Source organism: Nannobrachium achirus (genome assembly GCF_963921795.1).
Source record: "Nannobrachium achirus genome assembly, chromosome: 8".
Classification (NCBI taxonomy): domain Eukaryota; kingdom Metazoa; phylum Chordata; class Actinopteri; order Myctophiformes; family Myctophidae; genus Nannobrachium; species Nannobrachium achirus.
Window position 1 is genome coordinate 4,023,567 of NC_137817.1, and position 15,994 is coordinate 4,039,560.

General features: G+C 43.9%; 1 pseudogene across 1 annotated transcript; it reads right to left on the reverse strand.

Moving 5' to 3' along the window:
* Window positions 1-1,121: 1,121 nt before the first annotated feature.
* Window positions 1,122-6,050, reverse strand: LOC308289457 (type I iodothyronine deiodinase-like; annotated as a pseudogene). The gene is made up of 4 exons: window positions 5,960-6,050; window positions 3,672-3,817; window positions 1,700-1,749; window positions 1,122-1,241 (listed from the first exon to the last, which is right to left on the reverse strand). The product of its transcript is annotated as a type I iodothyronine deiodinase-like (transcript).
* Between the last annotated feature and the right edge of the window lie 9,944 nt (window positions 6,051-15,994).

Consider the following 15,994-nt stretch of genomic DNA (forward strand, 5'->3'; position numbering starts at 1 on the left):
GAAATCAATTCAATTCAATCAATTCCATTACAGAAATTCCATTACAGAGCTGTGTTGTGTTCTTTAAGGCAGGGGTTTTCAAAATGGCTGACGGGGCACCCTGGGGTGCCACGACGGCAGTCCAGGGATGCCGCAAGATCATTTGATAATTTGGAATTTATTTGGACACTTGAAAAAAACATTTTAAACTCGAAATACAAAGTTATTTTCAGTCAGTTCTAACCAAAATGTCAACGTTGGGCAGAAATCTCCTATCGCCAAGTTTCAAATGTGTACGTATTTTGCTAAAGCAAAGCCCTGCTTCATCATACAAGACTGTCGCACAAAACTAGTGAAAACAGCCGATTTACTCTGCTGTTTTCACTAGTTTAGTACATTTTATAGATGATAAATACAACATGAACGGTTTTGGACATACAAGGTTTCCACCCGACAACGACGATATGCTATAAATATAAGGTGCTGGGAGTGAAAATTAAAATGTAGGGGTGCCTCGGATTAAAACAATATTTATGGGGTGCCCTGAGACAAAAAAGTTTGGGAACCCCTGCTTTAAGGGCTGCTGTTAGCATAGACATTAGAATTGTCTCTAGAAAGGTTGGTTACATAACTCTTAGATTAGCTTTTGTTCAACAGTTTTGAGAAACACCTCAGGGATGTATATTTCGCTGGCGAGTTCTCACAATAGATACATTTGCCAAGTACAATAAACTTTTATTTTATTTTATTTTATTTTATTCTGTACTTGATTTGTCCCAAATGGGAAAGGAGGCTGCAGTAAGGTACACAACACAGTGAAAGCTCACAGACAAAGAATATAAGATGTCAAATGAACATAAGGACATCATTTCAGACTGACAGTCAGTCCGCTGAGTGTGTTGATTGAACATCTTCACTGCATTAATTATCTAACTATCTAACAACTGGACATACATGGTGACTATTCTGCCCAACGGGCACTGGTCTGGGATCTCCAACATTACTTCTGAGACTCGTCAGGGACCCTCATATACTGTGCACACCCCCGGGCACAGGACTAGTAGAGATATTAATTTACATAGCAGTAAAGCGGTACATACTGACCTTATAAATGACTTCCCCAGCCTGCAGCTTACAGCCTCTCAGGTATGGATGGCACCATACTTGGTTGTGGTGATGTTGGTCATTTCATCCACTACCACTGGACACAGAGGATCCTTCTGGACCAGAACCTTGGCTGCAGGCAGCCTCTCCTCCAGACACTGGTGTTGGTTGATGCAGGGGCGTCACACCCAAATTCTGGGCCCTGGGTACAAGGATTCACTGCGGGCCCCCCATGAACGTTAACTATTGAAAAATAACAGATATACAAGCTCGCAGCACGGCACCGAGTGCCGCGCTGCGAGCTTGTAGATCTGCCATTTTTGAAAAATAGTGAAAATGTGTGCAAGAAAACTATGTTTCCATGTCAGTGGTGCTCAAACCTTTTCATGTCAAGGACCCCCAAGATGATATGTATTTGGCCACGGACCCCCATCTCAAAATATTTAGTTCCAGGGATCCCCCAGAAGCCGAATTTGAGTTACAAAGTTAAAACATAGATACGGTATATTCAAAGATTTGCACACATTTTCATGACTTTTCAAAAATAGTAAATCTACAATCTTGAGCTTGTAGATCTGCTATTTTTCAATAGCTAAAGTTACTAGGGCCCCTCCACCTTGTGACGCCCCTGGTTGATGTCAACATTGTTGGCAAACGCCCAACCATCTGAGAGCAATAAAGAATTGACCAGCATTACAATGGCTGGCAGGTTGATACCACAGATAAAGCTTTTGAAAACCAGAAGCATTTGATATGTGCTTGTTCAAGGGTTTAATCATGAACACTACGAAAATGATAACCACCGGGCCTATGTGATTATGACACACTGAAGAGGGCATCAATGCATGTCATTTTACACAGCTGAAGGAGAACCCAGATCTTAGTTAGTAGGACCCATTGTACTCTACCATACAGATGGGTTAAAATAACATTTGAATTAAAAACTTTAGGACACATATGGCTTTATTTTTGGAGGCATTTAAAAAAAGGAAGAAAAAAGTTACAGTATTAAGTGTTGCCAAACGTTTAGAGAGTGGTGGGCGGAGTTTCCCTGAAATGTTTTAGGGAAATGGTCATGTTTGTGAAAGTGATTGCCTGATATGGTGAATAGCGTTACCGTTCTCTTATAGGAATACAAGTCAAGGGGGCACTACGGACATCTGGGCACCATATTTGTTGGACGACTGGGCACCTGGACATCTGGTCACTAGAGCAGGGGTTTTCAAAGTGGGTGACGGGGCACCCTGGGGTGCCGCAACGGCAGTCCAGGAGTGCCGCGAGATGATTTGATAATATTTGGAATTTAATTGAACACTTGAAAAAATATTTAGTATCATTTTAAACTTGAAGTACAAAGTTATTTTCAAACAGTTCAAACCAAAATGGCTATTATCTCAACGTTTTCCTCGCAACATAATCACTAAAATATCATCACTGTCGGGCAGAAACCTTGTATCTCCAAGTTTCAAATGTGTACGTCTTTTGGTAAAGCAAGGCCCTGCCCTGCTTCATCATACAAAACTGTCGCACAAAACTAGTGAAAACAGCCAATCTACAAGCACACAACGCCTCGCATTGCGAGGCGGTGTGTGCTTGTAGATCTGCTGTTTTCACTAGTTTAGCACATTTTATAGATGATAAATACAAAACGAACAGTGTTGGACATACAAGGTTTCCACCCGACAAAGACGATATGCTATAAATATAAGGTGCTGGGAGTGAAAATTATAATGTAGGGGTGCCTCGGATTAAAAAAATATTTATGGGGTGCCCTGAGACAAAAAAGTTTGGGAACCCCTGCACTAGAGACATGTCCCCACATGGCCCTAGTGCCCAGACTACGTCTCTAGTGCCCAGATGGTTTTGGTGCTTACTGCTCAGATATCGGTAGTGCACAGTTGGTTTTGGTGCCCATCTGACCTGTTACCTCTTAGAATTATAGCGTATTTAAATGGACACAATCCAATGGTTTACTTTAGGCCAAGTGGTCGAACCTCAGTAGTAACTTTAATGTCAATACCGTGAGTGACACATGACAGGCGAGACAGAGTGCGTCTTGCGGGGTCCACCCTATGTTCCCCAGGTTCTATGTTACCCACTTCCCCCCAAAAAAGGTTCTACGTTCCCCAGGTTCTATGTTCCCCACCCACCCCCATGTTCCCCACAAAAAGGTTCTATATTCCCATCTCAATCAAAAAAAGGATCTACTGTAAAAGAAAAAAAAAAGTATATGTTCCCAACTCAAATGCAGGAGTCCAGGTGCCAGAAGTCCAGGTGCCCACTCACCCAGATGCCCAGTCATAACAAAAGTATGGTGTCCAGATGTCCTTAGTGTCCCCTGTCCCACTAGTATTTATAATTTCTCCCCATTATTGTGTTTTGAGTTGTTATTAATAATTAGAAATGAATGTTTCCCATGCATTTTTGGATGAGTGGGGAACATAGAACCTTTTTTAAGTTGAGCGGGGAACATAGAACCTTTTTGAGGGGGTAAATGGGGAACATAGAACCTGGGGAACATAGGTACGGTCCCGGTCTTGCCAGTCTGCTGAAAAAAGAGCACAATGGTTTGGTTCCATTTCACTCACCTGTCGAATGTGCTTCAATGATGTAAACTACAAGAAAGTCCGCCACGTTCCTGAAGTTACGGACGAGCTGTTTTTGAAGTCGTCCAGTCTGAACAGAAACGGGGGTCAGGAGCAACTTCCAAAGCTCAACACCAACGGTCTGTTGTCTGACAAAGGAAAACACACATCAACAGTGACAGTGACACCACTTCAAATAATATATCATCAAGTGCTAATTGTCTCCACCAGCCGAAGGCTGAGGGAGAGTATGTTTTCCCCTCCGTCCGTCCGTCCGTCCGTCCGTCCGTGCGTGCGTCCGTCCGTCCGTCCGTCCGTCCGTCCGTGCGTCCGTCCGTCCGTCCGTGCGTGCGTCCTCGCAGTTTGTGAGCAGCTAATCTCAGTCACCGTTGGCCCGATCGCTGCCAAACTGAGCGCACACACTCCCTGGATGCCAATCTAGAACCTCTGCCCCACATTTTTCAAATCAGCCTCATGGTGGCGCTATAACAGGCCGATTTGTGTGGCCTGGTTGTTACCAGCTAATCTCCGGCGCCGTTGGCCCGATCGCTGCCAAACTGAGCACACACACTCCCTGGATGCTGATTCAGAACCTCTGCCCCACATTTTTTAAATCAGCCTCATGGTGGCGCTATAACAGGCCGATTTGTGTGGCCTGGTGGAGACCTGTGCTCGGAAGAGCACTGCTTCTAGTTTAACTCTGAGAGCCTAACAGCCCAGAACAAACTAATTAAGGTCGTGCTTGGTCTTCCTCCTCGGGTCCACCTCACCGATCATCACCACGAAAGCGTGGGTTGGCTCAAAGTAGCTGACAGAGTACAGCATCTTGCAATGGGCCTGGTGTACAAGATTCACCACACCTCCAAGATACCCATGTACCTGACAAACTACTTCTTAAAGGTCAAGGATGTCCACGATCACAACACTAGGCAGCTCTACTAATCATCATCAATGTAGATTTAACACTATACCATCAACATGTGGAACGCCCTTCCACAAGCCTTAAAGGAGAGCAAATCCCTAGCCTCCTTTAAAATCGGTATGAAAAGTCACTATCAGGCGGCTGCTACCCGTGACTTGTAAATAGACTAAGCCCCCATGCTCCCCCATCCCTTTTTTTCCTGCCTTTGTATTTGATGATATGCTTTTTCTTCTTTTGAAACTGATATTATCCTCGATAAAGTAACTATGTTCTATCCGTCTGTCTTTCAATGTTATATGAGATACTTAAAGTGTGGTTCCAGTGGAAATAAGCCTCGGCTTTCTAGGATCTCTTTTTAGTTGACCTTGTACCAGTGATTTGCCTTGAAACTGTACTTTTTTCTATTGCAAACTTCAAATAAATTATTCAATCAATCAATCAAAAAAAAGAGTGTAGGACAAAATGGAGCCATGAATTTCAGAAAAAATTGCAATTTTGCAATTGAACAGAGGATTTGTATGGGGTAAAAGACATTATTAACATACCGTCTCTCTCCATTGTCTCAGGTAACATCGTTGGTGTTGATGTCAGATGAACTCAAACTTGAAGTAGTAGTGCCTTACTGATAATATAAAACAGGGGTCTTCAACGTTTTCAGGCCAAGGACCCCTTAGTTGAGAAAGAAATGAGGCAGGGACCACCACAACCTGTTCATAGATTTCATTGTTTGACAGCACAATCATCAGTGTATTTTTTTGGATTCATATCAATTTGTGTTTTCAGATATTTAACCACTTGAATCGGTGAAACTTAATAAACTTCACCTTTCACTCAGTTCTTAGTCTGCTCTTTTTCCCCTCTACACCACAGCTCTTTGCCAAAAATAGCCGATCTACAAGCTCACAACGCTGCGTTGTGAGCTTGTAGATCTGCTATTTTTGGCTAAAATTCTCAGAATATGGACACTATATAGAATATGGACAATAAGTGGTTAATATAAAAAAGAAGAAAAAGGTTTCTATCACACAAAGATTTGGAGGACCCCCTGTAGTAATTCTGACTTCTGAGGACCCCCTAGGGGTCCCGGACCCCCTGTTGAAGACCCCTGTTCGCGTTCTAAGAGCAAGGACGAGCGCAGACGTACAAGCTCACAGTGCATCACACCTGCAAGTCGTTGAGAGTTTGGAGATCTGCCGTTGTGTTCTCGGCGGCGCAGTTGATGCGATGTTTGTTTTTAAAACGCGGTGAGCAAAGTCGCTCTGTGATTGGACAGGGCGCTCATCATGGACGGGAGCAGATGTACAAGCTCGATAATGCGACTCCTCTTGTGAGTTTGTAGATCTGCTATTCTTCTCGGCGCACGACTCACAAGACAACGTAAACAACCAGATGCGCATGTGCAGACTTTTCCTGCTTTGGGAGCAGCGCGGGGCGTGGTTTGCCAGCGTCACCATCACCATGGCAACGGAGCAGAGCGGGACAGCGGGGGGCGTGGTTTGCCGGCGTCACCATGGCAACGCACTGCGTTTGTGTACTTGTGGTGTCAAAAGTACACAAACGTGTACACCTGACGTCAGCAGTACACAAACGTGACGTCAGTACACAAACGGGCGCTATATAAAGGCTCATGTCGCTCTGTTTATTTATCAGTAAATAAACAGAGCGACTCTCAACTGACAGCAGGACATCACTGAAGACAGCAGAGAACAGCGAGACACTGAGTTAGTTAGTATTCGAGTAATATATTTGTAATATATTTGTAATATAGAGAGATATTAAAATGTGTTCACTGACAAAACGTTGGATCTCAACGTATGGAATAATCAAAGACGATGATACACAAAAGAAGAAGATGACAACGAAGTGGAACAGAGTCAAGGCACAGAAAAAGTCATCCAGGAGCAGCAAGTCGAGGGTTTTCAGAGTACCTCTGGAGAGTCTACCTCAGCATAACACTGAACACGGGGACGTGCCCAGGTTTGTGGTGGACGCATGTTCCATGCTGCTGCTGCAGCACTCTGACAAAGAGGGCCTGTTCAGAAAGACAGGTTCTAATGCCAAGCGGGACGCACTCAAGCTCAACCTGGATAAGGGTGATGAGGAGTGTCTGTCCCAGGCCAATCCCCATAATGTGGCCAGCCTGGTGAAGGAGTTCTTCAGGGAGCTGCCAGAGCCCGTCTTTCCCACCCGGCTGCACGAGGCCTTTCTGCAGGCACAGCAGCTGAGCAGCCAGGCAGACCGCACCGCCACCACCATGCTGCTGACCTGCCTGCTGCCTGCCAGAAACATCAGCCTGCTGCGCTACTTCTTTGACTTTCTCCACAGCGTGTCCGAGAGGAGCACAGAGAACAAGATGGACAGCAGCAACCTGTCTGTGGTCCTGACTCCCAACCTCCTTCCCTCTGGAGGATTTGCCACAGGGAATAACATGGACGCCACAGACAAGGTGCTCAAGCTGCAGACAGCAGTCATCCAATGTTTCATCGACAACGCCCACGACTTCGGTGTGTTACCACTACAGTGGAGAACAGTGGATGATGTTCTGGCCATGTTGGTCAGTGAGGCCAGCGATACGTTGCCTCCTCAGGAGGACGGAGAGGAGAGAGCCCAACAACAGAGAGACGAGAGGCCCGTGGGACGGAGAAGGAAGGGACTCGCACGATTTGGAGGTTGGATTCGATCTCGGATCCTTGTGATTAACAGGGTGTTCACGTGCTGCGTGAGCGACCAGGAGAGCACCGTCTCCTAAGGATTCAATAATAGCGTACAGTTGCTCTCGTACAGGAAGCGAGTCCAAGCGTGAGTATCCTGTCTGGCTTCATCTACCCCCACCCGTGTTCAGAAGGCTACTCGGTCTCGACCTGTTGACACAAACGGCGACTACCGGCCTGACGACATCACCAGCTCTAGAGGCTGCTACCACCGTGCCTAGAAGCCTCTGCAGCGGAGCTAGGCCGCTGGATATCGACCCCGCAACACCACCATCACCTGGGGCTGTGGCCACCGTGCCTAGAAGCCCCGGGCAGCGGGACACCGGCCCAACGACATCACCAGCTCCCGAGGCTGCTACCACCGTGCCTAGAAGCCTCTGCAGCGGAGCTAGGCCGCTGGATATCGACCCCGCAACACCACCATCACCTGGGGCTGTGGCCACCGTGCCTAGAAGCCCCGGGCAGCGGGACACCGGCCCGACGACATCACCAGCTCCCGAGGCTGCTACCACCGTGCCTAGAAGCCTCTGCAGCGGAGCTAGGCCGCTGGACAAAGACCCCGCAACACCACCATCACCTGGGGCTGTGGCCACCGTGCCTAGAAGCCCCGGGCAGCGGGACACCGGCCCGTCGACATCACCAGCTCCCGAGGCTGCTACCACCGTGCCTAGAAGCCTCTGCAGCGGAGCTAGGCCGCTGGATATCGACCCCGCAACACCACCATCACCTGGGGCTGTGGCCACCGTGCCTAGAAGCCCCGGGCAGCGGGACACCGGCCCGTCGACATCACCAGCTCCCGAGGCTGCTACCACCGTGCCTAGAAGCCTCTGCAGCGGAGCTAGGCCGCTGGACAACGACCCCGCAACAACACCATATCGACCAGCTCCCGAGGCTGCTACCACCGTGCCTAGAAGCCTCTGCAGCGGAGCTAGGCCGCTGGACTCCAACAAGAAAAATCAAGCGGCAATCCATCACACATCCATCAACAATAATGGTTGCACCGAGAAAGGCCCCAGGAATCCTGTCTTTAAAAAAGTACGTAAATCAAAACATTTTAAAACTCTTAATCATGCCAGAACTGTGTGGGACCCTCGGTGCAAACCTAAGGGTTTTTTCAGTAGCCACATTAACATTAGAAGCATGGGTAACAAATCGAACCAATTGGAACATCTCTTTTCAGAGTCCAATATTGATTGTTTGGGACTATCAGAAACTTGGCTATATACAGTCCTATACAGTACAGTATAGGACGACAATAGGCATGCAACAGTTGATTGAACGTTAACCGTAAATGTTAGCACCTAAATATTGTTGTTGGCACCGCAATGTTAAATTGGCAATTATTTGCAAAATGTAAAAAACAAGAATTTTGGGGAAAAAAGTTATGTAAAATAAACATGATCTGAACAGGCCTGAACATTTAAGGCCTAATATCCTTATTATACACTTGCAATGCTACAAAACCTGTGATTTAACATTGCGGTGCCAACAACAATATTTAGGTGCTAACATTTACGGTTACCGTTCAATCAACTGTTGCATGCCTATTGTCGTCCTATACTGTACTGTCCCACTCAGCTCTGTAGACTCAAAGTACTTCAGTGCATCTGAAGAGAACCTGCTGAGGCCCCAGTGTGACGTAAGCGTCCTCCGGACCTCATTCAGCTGGAGATCCTTGAGCCTCCAGAGCAACTCTACTCCTGAGCCTTCCATCATAGTATCCAAGCCTCCGGTTGGGGGTCTGCCTTCCCAGAAAGCTGTGCCTCCAATGCAACAAGCCTGGAGAATGAGGCCTCATCACAAAAGTGCACACCCTGAACGGTCCCACTCTGATGAGGATCAAGATGCAAAGAATTGCCAATTTAACATTGAGGTGCCAACAACGTTCACATTGTCATGTTTATCAATTTTAATAAGAAATGTATGTATATAGCCTATTGTATTTATTAAATATAAAACTTAAGGCCTAAAGTCATGTGAATCAGTAACTATATATATACTATAGTATATATATATACTATATATACTGTATATATACTGTATATATATATATATATATATATATATATATAGTATTTTCTATACCATTTTAAAATTTATTTTTGCCTTTCTCTTTATTAAATATGAAATTAAAATTCTGGAGTCAGTGAATATTTCACATTAATATCCTATAACATAATGTAAGATCTAAGGTACAAGCAATTTATGCTGTTATTGCGACCGAAGGTCACAGTATACCATGGCAGCTTGTCTCCGTGTCAGTCAGTCAGTCAGTCAGTCAGTCAGTCAGTCAGTCAGTCAGTCAGTCAGTCAGTAAGTACACATTTTTACAGTCTATGGGTTGTTTCCCTTGTCACTGTGACATCACAGGTGACATCACTGGTGACATAATGGGTATTCCCCAGAATCCCTTTTATGCTCATATATGAAGATCCCTGATATATATCAGCCAGATCGCTAAAAGTCAGATCGTAGTCAGATAAATAGACATACAATTTACTATTTATGCATTTAGCAGATGTTCTTAATCCAGAGCGATTTACAATAAGCCAGGACAGCATAAAGTATCAAATGCACATCAATAGTAGACCTACAGTAGAATAACCACAAAAAAAAAAAAAAAAAAACAGTACACACTCAACCTTTTCAGGCCGCAACCCCTAAAAAAATATATATTTTAACTGGGGACCCTGCAATTGGAATTGTAGGAGTTGGCATTACATTTAGTTTGACTTTGATCTGTTCTATTGTGAAAATAGCAGATCTACACGCTCACAACGCCTCGCAATTTTCACAATTTACGCCTCTAATATTTGACAATTTTACCAATGTTTGACCAGAGGTAATTTGTCACTTTAGAAATGTGCAGAAACCCTGTATTCACTGCCTATACTGTATGTTGGTCTGTTTACTGTTGAGTGAGTAAACAATGTTAACATTAAGCTAAACATCTGGGGACCCCGCTGGGGGTCCCGACCCACAGGTTGACAACCACTGCTCTAAACCACACTCCTGTCCTCTGCAGGCTGTTTGTGTCCCAGGTGATTGACAGGTTGCTGGCGGAGCTGAGAGCCAATCAGACGTTTGTTAGTCTGTTGGAGTCTGTGGAGGTGGAGAAGGACAGGAAGTCCCGCCTCCGTGACATCATCAACAGGTGAAACACTGGTCCTTTGACGTATGGGCACTGCCCTCCACTGGTAGGATTTAGTACTGTGGCTGGATTGATTGATTGATTGAATGATTGATTGATTGATTGACTGACTGATTGATTGATTGATTGATACCTTTATTATCCCAAGCGGGGACAGCACAGCAGTATAAGGATATATTTACAAAGTTACAGAGAAGTATGAATAGAATAAAAATGAACAGTGTACAGTAAAGAGCAAGGTACATCAAAGAAAGGGAACGAAGAATATACTCATAAAGTGTCAAAAACAGTCAATGCTCATAAGTGAAACGGACAACTTAAACAAAAAAGCTAAATAGCAATCCTTAAGCACAACTATCAATACATATTGATTGATTGATTGGTTGATTGAATGATTGATTGATTGATTGATTGATTGATTGATTGATTGCATGTGTTACAACATGCAATCAATCAGCATGTGTTACAACATTAAGCTAAAAGGATAACACAAACAAAAAAATAGGGTATGGATGGACAGGTGTGAGACGATATGAACATTTCATATTACCCTTATTGTGACCAAAGAAATCGCGATTTACGATATTATCGCGACAATCAAAATATCCCCAACATCCATTATCCTGGGGCGGAACATTTCCCCCCAAAAATAGCAGATCTACAAGCTCACAACATATCGCGTTGTGAGCTTGTAGATCGGCTATTTCTTTTTTTGGCAAAGAGATTTTGGTAGAGAGTGAAGAAAAGACTGTATCAAGTATGTATATCATAAGTATGTTTTACCAATAGAGGGTTTAAATGGTACTGGATATGCAGCTCGGCAAATAAAATGCACAGTGCGTCATGCGTGTAATGGTAGCGCAGCACTGGGCCGGGCACCATATACATTTGGCTTAGAAGTGTCCGTCCACAGGCGCTGTGAGCTTGTAGATTTGCTGTTTTCGGCGCACTACCGTCATGCAACATATGACAGCAACGCACAGCGAGCGTGGTTAGTTGCAACGTGCTGTGAGCTTGTAGATAAATTACCAGTTAAGTTAAATAAATAGCAAATAATACCAAACAACCAAACAAAGATAAAATAAATGGCAAATAATGGCCCGGGCTCTTACATAAAACCAAATCAAGATAATAATAATTGCAAATAATGGCCCAGGCGCTTAAACGAACCTGGCGTTTATTTGAGACAGGCGTTAATTGCGCAAAATGGGGTCGGACCCCCGGCGGATATATGAGACCCGGCGGCAGTTTGCGACCGGGCTATTAATTGGTGATTTACGGTATTTTAATCCATCATTTGCAGTTGTATTATTATTATTATTATTTTCTTTTTCAAATGTTGTGGTTCAGGGAGGAGGAGAGTTGCAGAAGAATCAGATCTCTACAGAAAAACCTGACAGACCTTCACACACAGAAGAACATGGAACTGCAGGTATCCACCGTATCCCTCTGCTACTCACTTCATAAAAACGTATCCCGCATTTGATTTGACGTCACCGTATGTTGGATTCATGTCAATGTGTTTTCAGATATTTAACCACCGTCAATACTTAATAAACTTGACCTTTCACTCTGTACTTAGTCTGCTCTTTTTCCCCTCTACACCAAACCTCTTCTGCGAGGCGTTGTGAGCTTGTAGATCAGCTATTTTTGGCAAAGAGGGACTGTGACTAAAGTAGTGTCTCTCCCTCTTTTTTGGCTGAAGTTCTCAGAATATGGACACTAGGTCAAGTGGTTAATATAAAAAAGAGGAAAAAGGTTTGGAGTACCCCCAGTAGTAACCCCCCTGTTGAAGACCCTTGTTTTAGACCATTATTGTGTTTCATTTCCAGGTATTTCATGTGTCCTGACTGAGTGAGGCAGTGAGTTTACGCTGTGGGGTGTTGTGTTGAGATGATGGCTCATCTAAAAGGTGTTGTGTTTCAGAGTCGTGATGAGATGACGGCTCATCTAAAAGACCAGCTTGTTGTGTTTCAGAGTCGTGATGAGATGACAGCTCATCTAAAAGACCAGCTGCAGGAGCTGAAGGTGAAAACATCTCTGGAGAAGAAGTACATGAAGAGCAGCAGCAAACAACTGGTCCACCAGACGCACAAACACAACAGCCACAAGGAGAGCACCTTGCAGCAACACATACAGGTGTGTGTCTACACAAACACAACACATACAGGTGTGTGTCTACACAAACACAACACATACAGGTGTGTGTCTACACAAACACAACACATACAGGTGTGTGTCTACACAAACACAACACATACAGGTGTGTGTCTACACAAACACAACACATACAGGTGTGTGTCTACACAAACACAACATATACAGGTGTGTGTCTACACTGCAACAACACATACAGGTGTGTGTGTCTACACAAACACAACACATACAGGTGTGTGTCTACACAAACACAACACATACAGGTGTGTGTCTACACAAACACAACACATACAGGTGTGTGTCTACACTGCAACAACACATACAGGTGTGTGTCTACACAAACACAACACATACAGGTGTGTGTCTACACTGCAACAACACATACAGGTGTGTGTCTACACTGCAACAACACATACAGGTGTGTGTCTACACTGCAACAACACATACAGGTGTGTGTCTACACAAACACAACACATACAGGTGTGTGTCTACACTGCAACAACACATACAGGTGTGTGTCTACACTGCAACAACACATACAGGTGTGTGTGTCTACACAAACACAACACATACAGGTGTGTGTCTACACTGCAACAACACATACAGGTGTGTGTCTACACAAACACAACATATACAGGTGTGTGTCTACACAAACACAACATATACAGGTGTGTGTCTACACAAACACAACATATACAGGTGTGTGTCTACACAAACACAACATATACAGGTGTGTGTCTACACAAACACAACACATACAGGTGTGTGTCTACACAAACACAACACATACAGGTGTGTGTCTACACAAACACAACACATACAGGTGTGTGTCTACACAAACACAACACATACAGGTGTGTGTCTACACTGCAACAACACATACAGGTGTGTGTCTACACTGCAACAACACATACAGGTGTGTGTCTACACTGCAACAACACATACAGGTGTGTGTCTACACAAACACAACACATACAGGTGTGCAGGGGCGTCGCACCACATTCTGGGCCCCGGGTACAAGGATTCACTGCGGGCCCCCCATGAATGTTCTTCATAGGGGGAGTTAACCCATTTAGACTGGGAACGCATTATTACGCATAATTTTGTGCTTTAACTATTGAAAAATAGCAGATATACAAGTTCACAGCGCAGCACCGAGTGCCGCGCTGCAAGCTGCTATTTTTGAAAAATTGTGAACATTTTTGCAAGTCTTTGAATATTTCAATTATTATTCTTTTTTTCCTATGTCAGTGGTGCTCAAACTCTTTCATGTCAAGGACCCCCAAAATGATATGTATTTGGCCACGGACCCCTATCTCAAAATATTTATTTCCAGGGACCCCCGAGAATCAAAATTTGAGTTACAAAAATAAACGTATATTCAAAGATTTGCACACATTTTCACGACTTTTGAAAAATGGCAGATCTACAGGCTCGCAGCGCGGCACTCGGTGCCACGTTGTGAGCTTGTACATCTGCTATTTTTCAATAGCTAAAGTATAAAATAATTAAGGCTCCTCCACCTTGGGTTATGTGTTTTTAACCGTATACAAGCTGTCTAGGTGACAGGAAATACATTTGTTTCATCTCGTTTTCATTGGTTTAATGTGATTTACTCTGTTCTGTCTGTCTGTCTGTCTGTCTGTCTGTCTGTCTGTCTGTCTGTCTGTCTGTCTGTCTGTCTGTCTGTCTGTCTGTCTAGCTGTTAAATGACAGGCTGGAGGAGGAGAGAAGAGTTCATCAGCAGATGAAGAGCTTTCTGAAGGACCACCTGATAGTATTTATTATAATGTCATAATAATTACTCATATCTCCGCCACCGTTGCCCCTATCGATGCCAAACTTTGCACACACACACTCCTTGGCTGGCAAACCACAACCTCCACCCCTATTTTCTCACATGGCCCTCTTCTAGCTCCACCATGAGGCCGATTCTTGCAAAACACATCTTTGGACACTGCTCCTACAGATTTTGCCCTAAAATCACGCAAAGTGGTACACAGTATGTCTAGAGTCCTGTCATCTACATGGATCTGTCCGGGGGCGCCCGCTGGCCTGGTGGTCAAGGAGCATACCACATACTAGGCTATGATGCCTGCTGGCGTCGCCGGTTCGATTCCCGATCCGGATGACCTTTGCCACATGTCATTCCCCATCTCTCTCCCCATTTCCTGTCAGTCTACTGTCCTATCAATAAAGGCATAAAAAGCCCAAAAACAAATCTTAAAAAAAAAAAAAAAAAAAAAAAAACATGGATCTGTCCCATTTGATATTATTCATATTCTTATTCTTATTATATTGTGTTGTTGTTTCTGCAGACATTATCGGAGCAGGATGAATGGTGGGTGGAGAAATATAACCAGGACACTGAACGCAAACAACAGGAACTGAACACCTTGAAACACAACAAGAACAGCAACGTCACAATCCTGCAACTACTGTCTAGCAAGGTTAGAAACCTCATAACGTCACTATACTACAACTACTGTCTAGCAAGGTAAGAAACCTAATAACGTCACTATACTACAACTACTGTCTAGCAAGGTTAGAAACCTAATAACGTCACTATACTACAACTACTGTCTAGCAAGGTTAGAAACCTCATAACGTCACTATACTACAACTACTGTCTAGCAAGGTTAGAAACCTCATAACGTCACTATACTACAACTACTGTCTAGCAAGGTAAGAAACCTCACATGTCACTATACTACAACTACTGTCTAGCAAGGTTAGAAACCTCATAACGTCACTATACTACAACTACTGTCTAGCAAGGTAAGAAACCTAATAACGTCACTATACTACAACTACTGTCTAGCAAGGTAAGAAACCTAATAACGTCACTATACTACAACTACTGTCTAGCAAGGTTAGAAACCTCATAACGTCACTATACTACAACTACTGTCTAGCAAGGTAAGAAACCTCACATGTCACTATACTACAACTACTGTCTAGCAAGGTTAGAAACCTCATAACGTCACTATACTACAACTACTGTCTAGCAAGGTAAGAAACCTAATAACGTCACTATACTACAACTACTGTCTAGCAAGGTTAGAAACCTCATAACGTCCAAAACTGTTGCTTGTAAGCATTCAAATTCAAAAACAGTAAAAACAGCAGATCAACAAGCTCAATGATGTTTTTGTTGTATCATTGTTTCTATATATTGATGTTTCTGTCGTATGACTGTTTTTAATCACTTGTTGTACAGTTGTGAAGTGCACAGAGACCCCTTGGGGTGATGATTGTACTATAAATAAATAAATAAATGATTGTACTGTAAAAATAAATAAAACTGAAACTGAAACTCAAAACGTGTCGCTTCGCACCACGTTTGGAGCTTGTAGATCTGCTAGTTTTGAGACTTTTGTGTGAC